Source organism: Furipterus horrens, unplaced genomic scaffold (genome assembly GCF_987537825.1).
Source record: "Furipterus horrens unplaced genomic scaffold, mFurHor1.1.pri manual_scaffold_2, whole genome shotgun sequence".
Taxonomy (NCBI): Eukaryota; Metazoa; Chordata; class Mammalia; order Chiroptera; family Furipteridae; genus Furipterus; species Furipterus horrens.
In genome coordinates, this window is record NW_028327172.1 from 63,414,754 (window position 1) to 63,426,281 (window position 11,528).

The 11,528-nt window shown below is 38.7% G+C and overlaps 1 pseudogene; it reads left to right on the plus strand.

Moving 5' to 3' along the window:
- Window positions 1-204: 204 nt before the first annotated feature.
- On the plus strand, window positions 205-826 carry LOC150018703 (transcription factor E2F6 pseudogene; annotated as a pseudogene).
- Window positions 827-11,528: the final 10,702 nt, after the last annotated feature.

The following is an 11,528-nucleotide window of genomic DNA, read 5'->3' on the forward strand; positions in this document are numbered from 1 at the left end:
GCAGGGAAACTGCTCAGCCTGCTCGTGGACCCAGCAGAGGAGGCAGGGTACTGTTGGTGCCATGACTCCATCAATGTGGAGGGCTTGCTGCCATTGAAAATAAAGTTTAATTTTGAAAACAATGCACAATAGATGTGCATGAGAAAAAGAAAAGTGAGGAGACTTTGTTTTGTGGTATCACTGGCTTATTTAACTTAGAAATTTATGGATCTTGTCAGAAACGCTCCTGGGCGCATTCTTGACTTAAGACTGCCACAAACCTGGGAGTACAGAAACAAAGAGTATGTAACATCACAAATGTCTTAGTTGGGATAGACCTGGTTGAAAAAAAATCTAAGAACAGCATTTGATGGATAGGATCTGACCTCAGTAATTTTGGAGCAGTGCCCCAGCAGAAGAAACTGCAAGAGGAACTTTCTGACATACCATCCATGGAAGGGTGCTCTGGGTGACTTAATGAAGGATTGTGCTCAGCAGTTGTTTGAGTTAACAGATAACAAAGAAAATGAAAGACTAACTAGCATATGTGATATACCAAGGTGTTCATAGCATTCAAGCCATCAATGAACAGACAGTTATTGCAGTTAAAGCTCCAGCAGAAGCAGACTGGATGTTCCAGCTCCAGGGAAGACTCTATCATGGTGCACATAGGGAGCAACAAAAGGCCCATTGATGGTTCTATTTGTGTGAAGTGGAAGGAGATCACTGAAGTAGTTAAGTGTCTGAAGGTTTAGGACCTTCATCTAAAAGCAAATACCCAGAAAACCCTGATAAAGAAGAAAATCCTCCATAGCAAAGTGGAGAATTGCTTGAAGTGAACAACTGATAGGATTTGAGAATTCATGTATTGTTTTGGGGACATCCCATGTGGATGATTATGCATCAGGTTTGATTCTCAGAGCAACAAATCACCCACGAAGTTCCCCTATTCTCAGCCAGGAGCAGTATTAAGGCCAGTGTGGCTTTGAGAAGTTCACTGCTTAGATTACTGGATTTTATGGTTTCCACATTTGAAAACAACTCTTTATAATTATTCACTGCTTTTTGTTAGTAAAATAGATATCCTGCCTACTGAAATAACTTCATCACAAATAGTATCACTAAAGTGGACAGTCAGGCCTGAAATGGACAGTCCTTTGTGGACTCTTCTCCTTCCTTCAAGGGTCACATGTTTTTGTCACAAAAGCACATGCCTTCCACGAGTTCATGTCTGCAATTAGCTGCTATACATTAGATGAGCGTGCACAGCCATCTAAATATGATGTCTTTGTATTTACCTGTATAACGTTAAGATTACTTATATGTGTCCAAGTTAATCTTTTCACCATTGTATAACCAGAATTATGTACATGTGGAAATTAACAGACAAATTCTCTTAATTTCTGTGGTATCTGTAACTTATGAGAATCCTCTGAATGAGGATTAGGAGAGTTTTTTTCCAAACTTCTACATGTAGAACTATCATAAATGTGGTATACATTTAAAGTCCATGGGTTTAATTAAAGAATTTCAGTATGATCCCCAGTGTTGGAATTGGGTTTCAAGCTACCTATAGTTATTGTGTCTGAGTAGACTGATGGCATGCCCATGCCTTTAGGGATAAGTGTATAAATGCCATCAGGTAGTAGCTTAATTGATTATAAGACATGAACCAAATTGCAGTGGCACTTGGAAACTATTTTAACCTTTCTTGACAGTAGATTCTGCAACGTGTTTCTGTGTGTAGTCCTGCTCTTCAACTAAAGCAGTTTACTTACATGTTTGTTGTATCCTGCCCTCTCTCCAGCTCTCATTTCCAAGTGCTTAGCTAATTCTACATCACTGGGTAAATCATTTACCACCCTGTGCCTCAGTTCACTCTGTAGTTTACCATTAGACTGTGAGCTCCTTGAGGGAATTTGCGTTAATCATTGTGATATCCAGAGCCTTGGCAAATAAAAAGGGCTCAATAAGTGTTTGAACAAATCAGTGAATGAGTCACTGAATTGTAAAGTTAGACTAATAATACTTGGCTTGTCTACCACAGAGAATTCTTGTGATCATCATACAGAATTATATTTTAAACATCTCTTGCTGTCAAAGAAAAATTTGAAGGAACTTGAAATTGAGACCACATATAAAAAGATTTAAAATAGGAATCAAAAAAAATAAAAATATTGAAAAATAAAACTGAGTGTTTAGGATTCACATACCTCTGTACTCCAGTGGCTTTTGCCAGTCCTGTCTGCTGCACCCTGGCTTCCTCCCTCGAGCAGTCCCTGCTGGCCTCTCTCTGGACCTGGGACTGCTAGTAGTGCTCCTCATTTGGGACATGCTTGGTGAACCTGAGGTTTTAGGCAGGAGTGTGTGTATATAGATCAGGTGCAAACAGAACTGGCAGATGTCAGTTTATTTGTGATGGCCAAAACCATGAGTAGAGGAGGTTATCTAATGAGGGTATAGCATCTAATGAGGAGAAAGGGAGAGGCCCATGACAGCTGTATTTAAAGAGAAATAAAGAGGAAAAGCCTTTCTTGAGAAGGAATAATGGGGGGAGGAGGATAAAGAACATAGTCCCTCAAAAACCAACAATGAAAGTGTTAGGTAATAGTTAGGAATGAGCATCCAGAGGGGAAATAAAACAGAGCCCCCACCCCATGCAAGGTAACAATGAACTTGAAACAGGAGGCTAGAAACAAAAGGAGAGATATCTCACCAATTAATTCAGCAGTCCTGAGTCGGGTCTGATAAGATTGTTAGGTGTTCTGAAAATCACAAGAAAAATCATGATAGAACAGGAGGAGGGGAACCCTTGAGGTTCTGTATGTATCATTTCCACTATCTGGGAAAGAAAACCTTTGAAACTGTGTATTAATCCCACAGTCTGGAAAAGGGAGGAGGAAGAGGAAACTAGTAGCTGGCTACAAGCATAAAACCCCTAAAATCCCAATAGTCAGTGTACTCAGACTAGCTGGGTGCCCACTTACAGCTTCATGCTCAAGTGTATTTCATAAATAAACTTGCTATCTTATTTCCCCAATATGTGGTCTCTCACTTGAATTCTCTCGCGAGCAATGCAGTAACTGAAGAAGGGGAGTCCCCTAATTCGGGTCTGGTACTAGAAACATGGCCAAAGGTGATAGCATTGTTTCTGAGCAGCAGCTCCTTGTGAAATGTGACAAAAGTTCCACTTTACAATTGTCTGAAAGTAAAATGAGATCACGTGAACAAAAGTTCTTTGTAACCATAGATGTGTTACATGAAGCAATATTTCCCGTCACAAGAAGAAGAAGGAGGAGGAGGAGGAGAAAGAGAAGAAGAAGAAATAATGGTGCTTCTTCTGCCCCTGACAAGTGTTGGCTCTGCATAAATAAATTTTAAAATGCAAGACCCACCTCTCACCTCCACCCTGCCCTTTCCATTTTGACCTCTTGGAAACTTTCTCACTTACTTTTCTGACTATTGACTTCCCTAATTTTGACTGGCTGAGGAGCAAGACAGTGAAGAGGAACACATGAACTTTTGTCTTTGTGCAGCAAGAGAAACCTTAATATAAAGAATGTTTTGAAATTATATTTACCTTCAAAAACAAACTAGTCAGTATATCAAAGAATGCGTATCTGGAAAATGGTTAGGGCAACCTGCTCATTAGTAAATGACCCTATCTTATCTGTGTGTGGAGTAGGGCAAAACAGTCAGTTCCTGGGAAAACATTGCTTGCTTATACTTGAAGTTAGAGACTTTATCATCATTATCCAGATCCCTGGGTTAGGGTATCTGATGGGAAGGGAGAAAAGAGAGGTGTTGTGTGGTCTTAGTAAGTGGGAAAAGTTACAACTTTCCCAGTAGGGAAATCCTATTATTTCGGGTTATGCAATCTCATCTCTGGTGTTTCTCTTTAGCTCATCAACTGACTGGTCACTTCACCTCTCTGAATCTCTGTTGTCTCATCTGTAAAGTACAGGGATTAGACTCTAGACCTGTGCTGCCCACTATGAAATCCACTCACTACATGTGACTATGGAGCATTTGAAATATGGCTAGTCTAAATTGAGAGGTGCTGTAGGTACAAAACAGGTGCTGGATTTTGAAGAGTTAGTACAAAAAAAGAATGTAAAATACTTTCTTCATAATTTCTATTGAATATTGTCAGGGTCGCCCTGGGAAAGTATTGAGACTTGGAGCCCTGCACAGACCAGGTGAAGGAAATGAAGCCTGTAAGACCTGACCGGAAAACCAGGAAAGCTGGGTGCATATGTGCTTTGATGCTATAGCCAGTGGGCCCTGGTGGGAATCGGGCCATGAGAAAATGATTTATGGCCTTTGAAGCTTGCCCTGTTCTTTTATCTCACTTGATCGCTTTATTGTACCAGGAGCAGAGGTTTTAACTTTAACTCAAATGAACTGTTTAACACTGGTTGATGAGCTTTATGTGCATGCTATATGCCCTTAAGCTTCCTGCACTCAATAAAAAACCTTGGAGTGCAGTCGAGGCATTTGTCACTCAGACATTTGCTGGTCTTCTCTCCCCTAGCACAAGCTGCCTGTGAAGTCTTCATTTCGTCCGCAACACCAGGGGATTTCTGTGGGTCGGGGGTCCCCAACAGAATATGTATTAAAATGATAATATTTGGATATATTGGCTTGGATAAAATGTTATCAAAATTAGTTTCACTTTTATTGGATTTTTAAAATGTAAAAACTTGGAATTACATATGTGATTCTCATTGTAGATTATGTTTTATTTCTATTGAACAACACTGCCCTTGATGATATACAAGGTCCCTCTTAGCTCCTCAATTCTATGACCCTAAGTATTCTTTTAAGTACTAATTCCTTGCTAGTTACTCCAGAGAGGGGATCAATCACAGAACATTTAAAATAATTCTTGCCTTCATGAAGCTCAGAATCTCACTATAGAGGCTAAACTTATAAGTCAAATGCAAGTTCTTGAATTAACATCATATCACATTAGTATGTCATATAATTAATGTCTGATTTATCTGGCTCCAATAACCATGGAGCAATTAGAAAACAATCAGGTTGGATCTGTCCTTAAACTAACAGGATGTCAGTAAAAGCAAGGCAGCCCTAGGTGAACTTAATATTTCATTTTAGGCAAATTTCTAGTGTACTTTGAATTTTCAGGCATTCTTCTGCCAAGGAGATAGGGCATAATATATTTCCCTGCCACTGGTCTCTAAAAGCTATTGGCTTGTATGGCATTTCCTAATTGAGATCAGAAAAGTAAGAGAAATTTAGAGGCATGAAGATGCATAATGCTAATAAATTAAAAATGTATAGTGGATGAATGAAATTTAACTTATAAAAAATATTACCAATACCAAAAAAAAAAAAAAAGAAATTTAGAAATTTGCTTAGGTATCATTATGGTCATTAAGTAGGAGTGGTTCAATTAGTATTTCAGGGAGGAAGAGACACTGTCTGAAGAAAAACTATGTAGACATCTCAAAAGACCAACTGTAAATGTTATACGATAAAGTGAGATTCACAGTAAATTCAGATTCTGAACTAACTTCCTGGCAACTTTTTGGACTTGCTATTGAAAACATCATATATGTTGAAGAAATGTTTTGTTGAGCCCTGGCCAGGTGGCTTGGTTGATTGGAGCCTCATCCCATACACCAAAAGGTTGAGTGTTTGACTCCTGGTCAGGGAATATACCTAGGTTGTGGGTTTGATCCCCAACTGGCACATGTACTGGAGGTAACTGATCACCAATGTTTCTCTCTCTCTCTCTTTCTCTGTCTCCCTCTCTCTCAAAAATCAATAAACATATCCCCAGGTGAGGATTTAAAAAAAGAAAGAAAGAAAGAAAGAAAGAAAGAAAGAAAGAAAGAGAGAAAGAAAGAAGGAAAGAAAGAAATGTTTCATTAATTTGGCTGATTACCTTAGCCTGAAATTTCCCCTCAGAAGGTAGAGAAAATAAAGTCATTGCTGTACCTGGAGCTGAGTTCTTCCATTTGAAAGTAGGAATGCATTTACTCATTTTCTACAAAGTCATTCAAATCTCTCCACTCCCTTTAATAATCTTCACTTTACAATTTTACAACAGTTTAGAGCAAATTATAATTAGGTTCCCAGTAAGCAGTAGAAAAAGATCATTAATGTTCACTCCAAAGTGAAAAGAACAAAGTATAAGCCATGCTCCTATTTAGGTGAAAAAATTTTGTCTTCACAGAGCCTTTGGTTCTCCACTCTGATTCATACCTCAACTACCAATTGTAATGACAAAGTAATTTTCAGGGAAGAGCAATGCTGTGTAGCAAACAGGAAATCATTAATGTCTCCTCATTTACTCTCCTGTGATAAGCTGAGCTGAGACTCTTAACACATCTTCATATCTGCTCTTTTTGGAATTCACACCTTCTCCCATGGGAGAAAAAGAGCACATGTTATTCCTAACTGTTGTGTAAAAGCTTTGACGCCAGGAATTTATCTTATTGGAAGCTAGCATAATGTTTGACACATACAGAATTCACTAAATGGTGAATTAAAGGGGGTTTTAAAGAGTTCTTAGACACAGATACTTCATTTCTTTGACCTGACAAAAAATAGGTATAATTTTCATTCATTCACACCAGATGGCTATTGTTGTGTTGGACGTTGTCATTTTTTAAATTTGACAATCTAAGGGAAAAGAGGTCAGTATCCCTGACTAAATAGTCAGGTATTGCATGTTTTAAAATTTCTTGCAGCACACCAGTTGGAAATGCTGGGTTAGAAAAAGGGTTGACTGGAATCAGAGAGACTAGCTGAGGAACTCTTATTGTTGTCTCTATTAGAGATAATGAGGACAAGAATTAAGGCAGTAGCAGTGGAGAAAGTGAGGAAAGAACAGAATAAGAAAATATATGGATGATAAAATAGACATGTGTTCAAATGATTACATGTGGTGACTTAGGGAGAAGGAGAATTACCATAGCACCCAACATTATGGTTATACTCAAAATATTTAACAAGATAGCTCTGTCATTAGCCAATCAGGATAGATATACGTGGCCATCAGGATAAAGGCAGCTGATGCTGTTGTTCTGGTGTGTGTGTACTGGCTGAACATCTGTGGTCCTGGACACATGCAAACTCTAATTGTGACTTCTCTAATTGTGGTGCCTCGACTGACCATATCCAGTCTTTATCCCATTTTCCTAGTGCAAAGCCTTGTAATCAGCAAATACCAACTGAACTATTTATTTATTTATTTGCTTAAATGAATAAATTATTTTAATTCCGGGGGCTCTCCCAACTCCACTGTCAAGTTGAGCAATTTCATTCTCTTTGCTTTTATTCATATCTTAACCAGGTCATCCTGAAGTGCAGGAAGAACCTGGCTTATTGCATTAATCATTTTAGTGAATCTGACCAATTCTTAAGAATAGAAAAAATTATCCAGTAGTATCTGTGTCAAATGCTTAGAATTGTATTTGGCATATACTAAACACCATGCAACTAGAGTCAGTATTATTGCCATTATTATTTTTATTGGTCCTATTATTATTATACCACTGTGCATTTGCTACACTTGTAGGCACTGTGATAAATCATAAGTATTATACTCAGAATTATGAAATTCATCTGTTATCTCATATTCAATAAAATATATTAGGTAACCATCTGGGAGAAAAAAGCACTTGAATCCCTACTAACTTCATTTAAAATAAATTCCAGAGGATGCAAATATTTAAATGTGAAAAACAGTATCATAAAAGTAATATGGGAGGAAAAAAGATGGTGGCAGAGTAGAAAGCAGTGCTGTCTGCTTGCTCCCATTGTGGAAGGACTTGGAGTACAAACACGGAGAGGAGTGAGTGAGTGCGGATTTCAGATAGGGTGAATAGGGACAGGAGTGTGGGAGCAGTGTGAAAGAGGGCAGAAAGCTCAGCCCACGCTCTCCAAGTGGAGTCAATGGGCTTTTCTGACTGGCACTTCTGCCTCACTGCACCTGAAAGAGGCAGCTCCTGATCAGCTCATGAGGTGGGATCTGCTTGGAAACTTCCCCCTGCCTTAGGCGCCCTGACCAGCAAAGTCCCAAAGGGAGTCAGCGAGAAGGTTTGGTTGAAACAGCTGGAAGTGTGGGAAGACAGAGAACAGCCCAGACTGTGAGAAACTGTGTGAATTGAGTCTTGGTGGGGACCCCCTGAGCTGGCAACCCTGCATCCTGGGGGCGCACGCTCCAAGGCTCCACCAAACAAAAATGTGGAACTGAGCCATGGAGAGGGGCCCATATGGGAAAGCTGTGGCAGAACCCCACACTTGGTAGGGACCCCAGGCAGGCAACTCTATACACGCAGGCACACAACAAGGCTCTGCCAGGCAGGGACGTAGGCCAGTGCTGCAGCTTGGAGGCAACACAGAAACTTTTTTGGAGGAGGAGCAGAGACAGGGCCCAAGGATGGGTAGGGATTATGGGCATGCGCACTGGCTCACCAGCAGAATAACATTACTAGACAAGCCTGAGGAGTACTGGAGGGTGCCGCAGGACCAGTTGGGTGGACTCAACTCAGTGTGGCTCACAGAAGAGAGCTGTGGCAGGCCCATGAGTGAGAGAATAGCAGCTTCAGAATCCAGCTAGATCTCTTCACAGATATCCAGCTAAAAAATAAGATTTGAAACCCATGGAATTTTGCCCAGGGGAGGATCCAGAAAAAAAAAAAGACAGTGCTCAAAGGTTGTACTGGGGAAGAGCTCTTTCATTAATCTGTTTCCTACCTTCTCTCCCTCCTATTCTTCTTCTTTAATTTTTTGTTATTCTGTTTTGTTTATCCTCCCTCTCACACTAAATATATAACTTATAACTGCTATATAATCCTAATACTATACACTTCCACTTTCTCACTTCATTCTTCATTCTTCTCTCCCTTTTCAACATAAAATGTAAATGTTACTTATTGTCTTGCATAGCCTTGACCCTACTTGCTACTATTATTATTCTACCATCTTCCCTCTCAAAAACCATCTTTCAGTTAAAATAACTCTTATCTGTTTTTTATATAGTATAATAGTCTTAACCTCTTTACATCTATATTAATACTGGCTCATTTGCTGCTGATAGTGTGATTGGATTGTGAGTGGGGGATATTTTAGAGGGTCTGAGTTTCTTGTCTGGGTTGTGTGTTTATGTTTTAATAGCACCTCCACAAAAGAACTCAAGACAAGGTGGGCAGAGTGACCCTCAATCAACTAGCCAGAGGGAAATTTCCACCAAAGAGTAACTGAAATACAACCAGACAGCTTAAACAAACAGTGTAAAGGGCATCCCAAGAGCATCTAGCTTAGGAGATCAAACAGACTGCACCATCAAAACCCCAGATTTCCTATATAGAATCTCATACCATGAAGGTGGGAAATCAAAGCAGACAAATCTAAGAAACAAAAACAAACAAGAAGAAGCATCTAACATGGAGAGACACAGAAACAACCTCCCAATGAAAGGAAAGGAGGAATCCCCAGAAGAGTGCTAGATGAAACAGAGGTAAGCAAACTATCAGACATGGAATTCAAAAGAATGGTTATGAGGAAGCTCAATGAACTTGACAAACTCAGAGAAAACTATAACAAATTCCAGAGGAACTACAAAGAACTCCAGGGAAGCTACAAGGAATTTACTGAGAACTACACCAGCATAAAAAAGGGCATATGAACTATCAATAAGAACCAGGAAGAAATGAAGAATACAATTGCTGAACTGAAGAACACAGTAGAAGCAATCAAAAGAAGGCTAAACAAAGCAGAGGAACAGATCAGTGAGTTAGAGGACAACGTAAAAAAAGAATTCCCAGACAATATAACAAAATGAAAAAAAGATTGAAAAGAATGAAGAAGGTTTAAGAGAACTTAGGACAACATGAAGCAAAACAATATCTGTATCATACGGATACAAGAAGGAGAAGAAGAGGAGCATGGGATAGAAAACCTGAATGAAAAAGTAATGACAGAAAATTTTTCTAACTTGATGAGAGAAAAAGTCATGCAAGTCCAGAAAGCACAGAGGGTCCCAATGAAGATGAACCCAAAAAAGGCCCACTCCAAGGCACATCATAAATAAAATGGCAACATTCAAAGACAAAGAGAGAATCCTAAAGGCAGGAAGAGAAAAACAGCAAATAACATACAAAAGAACTCCAATAAGGCTATCAACTGATTTATCAACAAAAACACTATAAGCAAGAAGAGAATGGCAAAAAATATTTCAAGCAATGAAAAACAAAGACCTACAACCACAACTACTCTACCCAGCAAGGCTCTCTTTCAAAATGGAAGATGAAATAAGAAGTTTCCCAGACAAAGAAAGACTAAAAGAATACATCTCCACCAAACCAGCATTGCAAGAGATGCTAAAGGGAATGTTTTAAGAAAAAGAAGAAAAAGAGAGAGGGAGAGGAACACAGGTACAAAAGGAAATGAATAAATACCTGTCAATAATAACCTTAACTGTAAATGGATTAAATGCTCCAATCAAAAGACATAGGGTAGCAGAATGGATACGAAAACATGACCCACGTATACGCTGTCTACAAGAAACACACCTCAAAACAAAAGATTTACACAGACTGAAAGTGAAGTGATGGAAAAAAATATTCAAAGCAAATGGACATGAAAAAAAAGCTGGGGTAGGAATACTGATGTCAGACGAAATAGATTTCACAGCAAAGGCCATAAAAAGAGCCAAAGGAGGACATTTTATAATACTTAAGGGAACAATCCAACAAGAAGTTATAATCCTGGTAAACATATATGCACCCAACATAGGAGCACCCAAATGTGTAAGGAAAATATGGAAGACTACAAGAAGAATATCAACAGCAGGGGACTTTAACACCCCTTTGTCAACAATGGACAGATCTTTGAAGCAAAAAAACACCAAGAATATTGAGGCATTGAATAACACTCTAGATCAAATGGACTTATTGATATATATACAGAACTTTTCACCCCAAAGAAGTAAAATATACATTCTTTTCAAATGCACATGGGACATTTTCAAAGATAAGCCACATGGTAGGACACAAAACAAGCCTCAGCAAATTGAAGAAAATTAAAATTATATCAAGCATCTTCTCAGATCACAATGCCTTGAAACTAGAAATCAACTTCAAGGAAAAAACTCAAAGACATTCAAATTCATGGAAAATAAATAACATGATATTAAATAATGAATAGGTAAACAATGACATCAAGGAAGAAATCAAGAAGTTTCTGGAAACCAATGATAATGAACATAATGCACACACAACAGCCCAAAACCTATGGGACACAGCAAAACCAGTCCTGAGAAGAAAGTTCATAGCCATTCAGGCCTACCTGAAAAGGATTGAAGAATCTCAAATAAAAAATATAACCCTACAGCTACAAGAACTAAAGGAACAACAACAAACAAAGCCCAGAGTGAGTAGAAGGAAGGAAATCATCAAGATCAGAGCAGAATTAAATGACATAGAGACCAAACAAACAATTCAAAAGATCAACAAAAGTAGGAGCTCGTTCTTTGAAATGATAAACAAAATCAACAAGCCTTTAGCTAGGTTCAT